Raw genomic sequence first — 9690 nt, forward strand, 5'->3', positions numbered from 1 at the left:
CCGTACGGGCCCCTGCGTGCCTCACAAGAGACTCCAGCCCCACTGCGTGCAGCAGGAGGGACCCGAAGCACCGGCATGCTTATGCGAGTCCATGGCCCTCTCCACGTCTGAGAGGAGACCCCAGAAACACCTCATGTACCTCACGAGAGACCCTAGCGCCCTGCACGCATTGGGAAAGATCCCAAACCGCCTGCATGCCTCACAAGTGACTCCAAACTACCCACATGACTTATGGGGGTCATCAGGCCCTGCACACCTGAGACGAGATCTGAAAACCTCCTCATGTGCCTCAGGAGAGATCCCCGCCCCTTGCATGCTTGAGGAAGAACCCCAAGCCCCCTGCATACCTTAGTGGCAAATCCAAGCCCTTCACACATGCCTCAGAGGCATCTCTGCCCCCTGCATGCCTTCCAGGGATCTCCAGTCCCCTGCACACTTAATGGAGATCCCAAACCCCCTGCATGCCTCACACAGGATTCCAAATCCCTTGTATTACATACGGGGGACCCCAGTGCCCTCCATAGTTCAGAGGGAACCTAAAATATCCCCGTGTATCTCACGAGGGACCCCAGCTCCCCGTGCACCTTACAGGGGACTCCAAAACTCCCACGTGCCGTTTGGGGAACCCCAGCCTAGCTACACTGAGTGTTTTGAGCTGGAAATCAAGCGTGGTTGCAGCCGGGTTCTTGTGCCTCCTGGCGCTGCTCATCAGCCCCATCCAGCCCATGGCTGCGGCCCTTCCCCGCCAAGGCCTTGCCCAGAGGAGCAGACCCCATGCAGCACCCTGGATTGGTAATGGCCCATCAGTTAGGTCCCATCAAGTCTGTGTTAATTAGGGAGGACCTTTGATTTGCTTGCTGACATTGCTTGTCAGGCTGTGTCCCTGGAGATGCTCCTGATGGCTCCCCTCTTTTCCTGGGCATGCCACTGGAGGAGCTCCAGGCCCCGATGATCCCGCTGAAAGAAACGTGCCCGCAGCCCAGGGACCCTCAGCATGGGCTCCCCCAGCCCCTCAGGGCCTCGCCGCTGGTCACAGCAGTGCCGTGCCTGGCTCCTGCCCGCCCACACCGTGGGCATCCACGGCTGCTCCCGGACATGGAGCTCAGCCAGCGCTGGTGCCGTGTGGGCTTTGCTGGTGGTACCACCTGGACACTGCTGTGCCAGCTCCGTCTCTTTATTGGAACATAAGAGCTGATTTTGGAAGCTCTCAGTCAAGGTTCAGTTGAGCACTTCCAAATCCTTTCCTGAGAGTTTCACCTTCAGCTCTGGATGAAGGGCTGGGCCTGTGGCCTCAGAGCAGTGCAGAGCATGGAGGTGCAAATGAAAACTGGTCAGACGCAGAGCTGCTGCTGTAGCTCTTCTGGCTGTAGAGGTCTGGGGACCAGCCGCCAGCTTTCAGCTTTTCTTCAAGGATGTACCTGTGGAGAGAGGAGGTGTCTGAGGCCCCCAGCTGCACCTGGCACACAGGGACCCTCCTCCCCAGCAGGGCCCAGAGCTGGCAAGGCTCCCCGGCACGGCTGCAGCTGCTGGCACACCTTGGCCCAGGTGGACAGCTGCCCCTCGAGGCCCCAGCCAGCAGGGGATGGCTCTGGGCAGGGTCCCTGGCCAGGAGCGGGCCCCAGAGCGCGTCTGCCTTTCAAGGGCAATCTCGGCCCTGCTCTTTCTCCTCCCCACCTTGCTTTGCCCCTGCCCGGTGCTCCTGGGGCTGCTCTTGGCCAGGCAGCCTCTGTGGGAGCCAGCACTGGCTGCAGCCTGAGCGGGCTCCCCAGGACAAGGCCCAGCAATTAAGAGGCCAATTAAAGCACTGGACAGCAGCAGAACCCTCAGCAGAGCTGTTTGGACAACCACAGACTCCCCACAACTCCACAGCAGCCTCACGGGGAATGTTTCCTGTCTACAAACAGCCTTTAAAGGAAGCTGTTTGAGGGGGAGAGCAACAAAATACTCACCGTTTTCTCTTCCAGCAATACCAAACTCCAACACAGCACAACATCAAGACAAGCACTGCACCACCCACGATGGCCATGAACTCCAGCAAACAACGTGTTCCCTGACAGAACCCATGTCCTTTCCCCTTCTGGTCACTGGGAACACGTGTTGTGGTGCCGGCTGAATCTGTGGGAGCAATGGGGAGCGTGAGCCCGTGCTGTGCAGCACTGCTGAGCTGGCAGCACGTTGCACACGGCCAGGACGTTCTCTGCTTCCCCAGAGCTGGGGCCTGCAGGCACCTTGCCGCCCCTGGGCACAGGCTGTGCCACCAACAAAGCCCAGAGGGCCGGGAGGAGAGCCCGGGGGCAGCGCAGCTGCTGGGGCAGGGGCTCCTTCGAGGGACACGGGCCAAAGCCATCCCTGCAGCAGCAGCTGCCCCGCGACCCTCCCTGCCCCGCGACAGCTCCCGCAGCGCAGGGGACAGAGCCAGGCCCTGTCAGGACACACAGCAGCCCTGCCCAGTGTGGGAGCCAGGGCTGCCTCTGGCCCTGGGCTGGCGGCAGGGCTCCCGCTCGGGGCTGCTCCTGTGCCTGGGGCCTCTGGGCACTCGGGGCCGGCTCCGGGAGGCGGCTGCAGCGGGAGGGACGTTGGTGCACGAGTCCCGTTTGCCAGGGGCTGCGGAACGAGCTCCAGAGGCCTCGAAGCCAAGGCGCCTCCAGCTTTGGCTGCTGCCGGGCCCTGCAAGGGCGGCCCTGGGGGAAGAGCTGCTGCCACACAGCCCCGCCGAGGGCTGAGCCCGGCTGAGCCCGGCACAGCAATTACCTCCTGGGCCTGTGCCCGTGGCTGGCAGCTCCTCCTTTCCTGCAGCAGGGGCTGCCAATGAACCCCTGCTTCCTCTGGGAAGTGCCGTCTTCTCCGTGGTCATTTGGTCCATACCTTGAGAAAGGAAAAGGGACAGCTGGGTCAGATGCAACCGTTCCCCATTTCACTGGTGGCATCGTCAGGAGGTCATGCTTGTAAAAAATTGGGGATAACTATCAGAAAACGTCTCAGCTTTTGGAGCTGGGCCAGGGCCCTCCCTCCTCCAAACAGCCACCTTTCCTGAGAAGGAGCAGGGAGGGGATCCCGCAGGGCAAGGGCACACACGGGCACTTGCAGCGATGCCCCGCTGGCCACCTTTGGGCTCTGAGCTGGCAGCTCTCCCAGGGGAAAGGCCTTGACCTACCCTCATCTTCTCCCTGAGGCTCAGTCGTGGACATGGGCTGGGAAGTCGCTTGACCATCACCAACAGGTTCAGCTGCAAAGAAAGTCAGGACAGAACAGCTCCCCTGGCACTGTTTGACATCCTCAGGCTCCCTGGGGCCGGCAGAGGAGCCGCGCCGGGCACAGCGCCCCGGGCCACAGCCCTGGGCCCGGCCCCTTCCCTCTCTGCTCTTCTCCGGGGCTGCACAGAGCACACGCAAGGAGCAACTGGCATTGCACACGGCAAGAAGACTGACAGCTAAATGCTCCTTCCTCCCCCGACAGCGACCCTGGGGGATCACTCAGGGCTCGAGAAGGGAGCAGGGCAAGGTTTCCAGAACCCTTCGGCCTTGAGGTGACGTTAACGAGAGTGGCACCTGAGTGAGGTCTTGCCACAGTGACACTGATCATTGTGTCACTAAAAAGGGACATTGAGAACTTGCCTCCAGCATGTGCCAAGGTCTTCACACCATCATCCAGCCGGGATTCCAGGTAATCCAAGTCGAGTTGCCAATCTAGAAGGGAGCAGAGATCAGAACCATTCCATGGTGTGCTGGGATCCCCTTCTGCCTTAGGGAACCGGGCACTGCAAGGGGGTTGGGCAAGGCCCTGGGAGCCAAATGCCAATGGACATGGCCAAAGCTGCAGAGGGGCCTGGTGAGCTCTGGGCTGGCTCCTGGTCCCTCTCGTCCCTCTCTGCAGGCCCTGGGCAACATCCCAGGAGGGGCGGCTGGAGCAGCCCAGGGCCCCTCAGGGCTCTCCGGAGCACTGCCACGGTGGAAACCCTCCCTAGAGCCCTGGGAAATGTGCAGCAGGCAGGGCCACAACTGCCCCTCCCTCCCTGTGCTGGGACAGCTCCCACAGCCCAGGGGGACAGAGCCAGGCCCTGTCAGGACACACAGCAGCCCTGCTCTGCCCTTTCCCCACCATGGGCAGCCCTTGCAGCCGCTCCCAGGTTTCGGGACGTGTCTCCCACGGAGGGAGCCCAGCAGGACTGCTCAGTACCCGCTGCCCTGAGCCTGCTCGGGAGAATTCCTCTGTGCTGTGCCGCTCTTGCCCGGGCTGTGCCCGCACTGCCCAGCAGCAGAGATGGCAGCTCAAGCCTCAGCAGGGCTCAGGCGCAGAGGCTCAGCAATTACCTCCTGTGCCTGTGCCTGGCATGGCCTCCCTTCCTGCAGCAGAGGCTGCCAAAGAGCCACTGCTTCCTCTGGGAAACGCCGCCTTCAGCAGAGCCTCTGCTTCCATCTCTGGAGAAAGGAAGAGGGACAGCTGGGTCAGGTGGAACTGTTCCCCATTTGTGTATTGGCTTCTTCAGGAGGTAATTCTTGTCAAAATCGTGGATAAGCTTCCAGATATTGGATGGGCTTTGGGGTCTCCCTCTAGGGCCCTCCCTCCTCCAAAGAGCCTCCACTCCTGATCTACCCGGAGAGTGGGAAATTGCAGGGGATCTCAGGGTGTGCATGGCCTGTGGTGCAGTTTGGGCACCCTGTCAGCTGATGCCAAATGCCTTCCTGCAGAGGCTGGGGAGGAGCTGCAGCCAGGCCAGGCTGGGAAACAGCCCTGCAGGGCGTGAAAGCAGCAGCGGGGCCGCGAGGCTGCCATGGATCCCTTCCCCTGTGCCGGGCACGGCGTGTGCAGATGTGCAGCGACAGCCCCCGGCTGCTGAGGCTCAGGAGAAGGCTGAGGGAAGTGCACCCACCACGCCGTCTCTCCAGATCACTCAGCATCTGGTCCAGAAGTTCGGAAGGCTTCAGATCTTTATATTCTCCTTTAGTTTGGGTCTTTCCTTTTGGAGGACCTTAACAGAAAGTAGTTCCATTTCAGATGAATGAATCCCACAAAACCAGTGCTCAGCCTGTGGGGTCAGCAGGGACTCACTACTCACCCCTGCGATGGGAGCCAGGCTTGGGTGCAGGAACCAGCAAAGGAGCTGGAGAAGTCCTCCCTGCAGACACACCTGTAACTCAACAGCCAGAGAAGCTTCTGTCATCTCTGCTGCTCTGCATGGGCAGCACTGAGCTGCAGGAGCGGGGAGGGGATCCCGCAGGGCAAGGGCACACACGGGCACAGCTGTGTCCTGGCACCTGCAGCGATGCCCCGCTGGCCACCTTTGGGCTCTGAGCTGGCAACTCTCCCAGGGGAAAGGCCTTGACCTACCCTCATCTTCTCCCTGAGGCTCAGTCGTGGACATGGGCTGGGAAGTCGCTTGACCATCACCAACAGGTTCAGCTGCAAAGAAAGTCAGGACAGAACAGCTCCCCTGGCACTGTTTGACATCCTCAGGCTCCCTGGGGCCGGCAGAGGAGCCGCGCCGGGCACAGCGCCCCGGGCCACAGCCCTGGGCCCGGCCCCTTCCCTCTCTGCTCTTCTCCGGGGCTGCACAGAGCACACGCAAGGAGCAACTGGCATTGCACACGGCAAGAAGACTGACAGCTAAATGCTCCTTCCTCCCCCGACAGCAACCCTGGGGGATCACTCAGGGCTCGAGAAGGGAGCAGGGCAAGGTTTCCAGAATCCTTCGGCCTTGAGGTGATGTTAACGAGAGTGGCACATGAATGAGCTCTTGCCACAGTGACACTGATCCTTGTGTCACTAAAAAGGGACATTGAGAACTTGCCTCCAGCACGTGCCAAGGTCTTCAAACCATCATCCAGCCGGGATTCCAGGTAATCCAAGTCGAGTTGCCAATCTAGAAGGGAGCAGAGATCAGAACCATTCCATGGTGTGCTGGGATCCCCTTCTGCCTTAGGGAACCGGGCACTGCAAGGGGGTTGGGCAAGGCCCTGGGAGCCAGATGCCAATGGACATGGCCAAAGCTGCAGAGGGGCCTGGTGAGCTCTGGGCTGGCTCCTGGTCCCTCTCGTCCCTCTCTGCAGGCCCTGGGCAACATCCCAGGAGGGGCGGCTGGAGCAGCCCAGGGCCCCTCAGGGCTCTCCGGAGCACTGCCACGGTGGAAACCCTCCCTAGAGCCCTGGGAAATGTGCAGCAGGCAGGGCCACAACTGCCCCTCCCTCCCTGTGCTGGGACAGCTCCCACAGCCCAGGGGGACAGAGCCAGGCCCTGTCAGGACACACAGCAGCCCTGCTCTGCCCTTTCCCCACCATGGGCAGCCCTTGCAGCTGCTCCCAGGTTTCGGGACGTGTCTCCCACGGAGGGAGCCCAGCAGGACTGCTCAGTACCCGCTGCCCTGAGCCTGCTCGGGAGAATTCCTCTGTGCTGTGCCGCTCTTGCCCGGGCTGTGCCCGCACTGCCCAGCAGCAGAGATGGCAGCTCAAGGCACAGCAGAGCTCAGGCACAGAGGCTCAGCAATTACCTCCTGTGCCTGTGCCTGGCATGGCCTCCCTTCCTGCAGCAGAGGCTGCCAATGAGCCACTGCTTCCTCTGGGAAACGCCGCCTTCAGCAGAGCCTCTGCTTCCATCTCTGGAGAAAGGAAGAGGGACAGCTGGGTCAGGTGGAACTGTTCCCCATTTGTGTATTGGCTTCTTCAGGAAGCAATACTTGCCAAAACCATGGATAAGCTTCCAGATACTGGATGGGCTTTGGGGTCTCCCTCTAGGGCCCTCCCTCCTCCAAAGAGCCTCCACTCCTGATCTACCCGGAGAGTGGGAAATTGCAGGGGATCTCAGGGTGTGCATGGCCCGTGGTGCAGTTTGGGCACCCTGTCAGCTGATGCCAAATGCCTTCCTGCAGAGGCTGGGGAGGAGCTGCAGCCAGGCCAGGCTGGGAAACAGCCCTGCAGGGCGTGAAAGCAGCAGCGGGGCCGCGAGGCTGCCATGGATCCCTTCCCCTGTGCCGGGCACGGCGTGTGCAGATGTGCAGCGACAGCCCCCGGCTGCTGAGGCTCAGGAGAAGGCTGAGGGAAGTGCACCCACCACGCCGTCTCTCCAGATCACTCAGCATCTGGTCCAGAAGTTCGGAAGGCTTCAGATCTTTATATTCTCCTTTAGCTTGGGTCTTTCCTTTTGGAGGACCTTAACAGAAAGTAGTTCCATTTCAGATGAATGAATCCCACAAAACCAGTGCTCAGCCTGTGGGGTCAGCAGGGACTCACTACTCACCCCTGCGATGGGAGCCAGGCTTGGGTGCAGGAACCAGCAAAGGAGCTGGAGAAGTCCTCCCTGCAGACACACCTGTAACTCAACAGCCAGAGGAGCTTCTGTCATCTCTGCTGCTCTGCATGGGCAGCACTGAGCTGCAGGAGCGGGGAGGGGATCCCGCAGGGCGAGGGCACACACGGGCACAGCTGTGTCCTGGCACCTGCAGCGATGCCCCGCTGGCCACCTTTGGGCTCTGAGCTGGCAACTCTCCCAGGGGAAAGGCCTTGACCTACCCTCATCTTCTCCCTGAGGCTCAGTCGTGGACATGGGCTGGGAAGTCACTTGACCATCACCAACAGGTTCAGCTGCAAAGAAAGTCAGGACAGAACAGCTCCCCTGGCACTGTTTGACATCCTCAGGCTCCCTGGGGCCGGCAGAGGAGCCGCGCCGGGCACAGCGCCCCGGGCCACAGCCCTGGGCCCGGCCCCTTCCCTCTCTGCTCTTCTCCGGGGCTGCACAGAGCACACGCAAGGAGCAACTGGCATTGCACACGGCAAGAAGACTGACAGCTAAATGCTCCTTCCTCCCCCGACAGCGACCCTGGGGGATCACTCAGGGCTCGAGAAGGGAGCAGGGCAAGGTTTCCAGAATCCTTCGGCCTTGAGGTGACGTTAACGAGAGTGGCACCTGAGTGAGGTCTTGCCACAGTGACACTGATCATTGTGTCACTAAAAAGGGACATTGAGAACTTGCCTCCAGCATTCTCCAAGATCTTCAAACCGTCATTCGCCAGCACTTCCAGATAATCCATATCCTGATCCCAGTCTAGAAGGGAGCAGAGATCAGAACCATTCCATGGTGTGCTGGGATCCCCTTCTGCCTTAGGGAACCGGGCACTGCAAGGGGGTTGGGCAAGGCCCTGGGAGCCAGATGCCAATGGACATGGCCAAAGCTGCAGAGGGGCCTGGTGAGCTCTGGGCTGGCTCCTGGTCCCTCTCGTCCCTCTCTGCAGGCCCTGGGCAACATCCCAGGAGGGGCGGCTGGAGCAGCCCAGGGCCCCTCAGGGCTCTCCGGAGCACTGCCACGGTGGAAACCCTCCCTAGAGCCCTGGGAAATGTGCAGCAGGCAGGGCCACAACTGCCCCTCCCTCCCTGTGCTGGGACAGCTCCCACAGCCCAGGGGGACAGAGCCAGGCCCTGTCAGACAGGGCCGGCCCTGGGGGGAGAGCTGCTGCCACACAGTCCCCCCCGAGGGCTGAGCCCGCACAGCAATTGCCTCCTGTGCCTGTGGCCTTGCCTGGCATCGCCTCCCGTCCTTCAGGAAATGCCGCCTTCCACAGAGCCTCTGTGTCCACCTCTGGAGAAAGGAAGAGGGACAGCTGGATCAGATGGAGCTGTTCCCCGTCAGGCAGGTGGCTTCTTCAGGAAGCAATACTTGTCAAAGATATGGATCAGGATCAGGAAAATGCCCAGGTCCTTGGGGCTGGGCCAGGGCCCTCCCTCCTCCAAGAAGCCACCCCTCATGATGTCCTGGGAGACCAGGAAATTGCAGGGGATCTCAGGGTGTGCATGGCCCGTGGTGCAGTTTGAGCACCCTGTCAGCTGATGCCAAATGCCTTCCTGCAGAGGCTGGGGAGGAGCTGCAGCCAGGCCAGGCTGGGAAACAGCCCTGCAGGGCGTGAAAGCAGCAGCGGGGCCGCGAGGCTGCCATGGATCCCTTCCCCTGTGCCGGGCACGGCGTGTGCAGATGTGCAGCGACAGCCCCCGGCTGCTGAGGCTCAGGAGAAGGCTGAGGGAAATGCACCCACCATGTCCTCCCTGCAGTTCCTTCACAATTTGTTTCAGGACGTCGTTTGACTCAAGTGATTTCTTGTCTCCTGTACCTTTGTTCTTTCCTTTTGGAGGACCTTAACAGAAAGTAGTTCCATTTCAGATGAATGAATCCCACAATAGCAGTACTCAGCCTGTGGGGTCAGCAGGGACTCACTGCTCACCCCTGCGATGGGAGCCAGGCTTGGGTGCAGGAACCAGCAAAGGAGCTGGAGAAGTCCTCCCTGCAGACACACCTGTAACTCAACAGCCAGAGGAGCTTCTGTCATCTCTGCTGCTCTGCATGGGCAGCACTGAGCTGCAGGAGCGGGGAGGGGATCCCGCAGGGCGAGGGCACACACGGGCACAGCTGTGTCCTGGCACCTGCAGCGATGCCCCGCTGGCCACCTTTGGGCTCTGAGCTGGCAGCTCTCCCAGGGGAAAGGCCTTGACCTACCCTCATCTTCTCCCTGAGGCTCAGTCGTGGACATGGGCTGGGAAGCTGCTTCACCAACAGGTTCAGCTGCAAAGAAAGTCAGGACAGAACAGCTCCCCTGGCACTGTTTGACATCCTCAGGCTCCCTGGGGCCGGCAGAGGAGCCGCGCCGGGCACAGCGCCCCGGGCCACAGCCCTGGGCCCGGCCCCTTCCCTCTCTGCTCTTCTCTGGGGCTG

Source organism: Coloeus monedula, assembly GCF_965178545.1.
Source record: "Coloeus monedula genome assembly, chromosome: 11".
NCBI classification, from domain to species: Eukaryota; Metazoa; Chordata; class Aves; order Passeriformes; family Corvidae; genus Coloeus; species Coloeus monedula.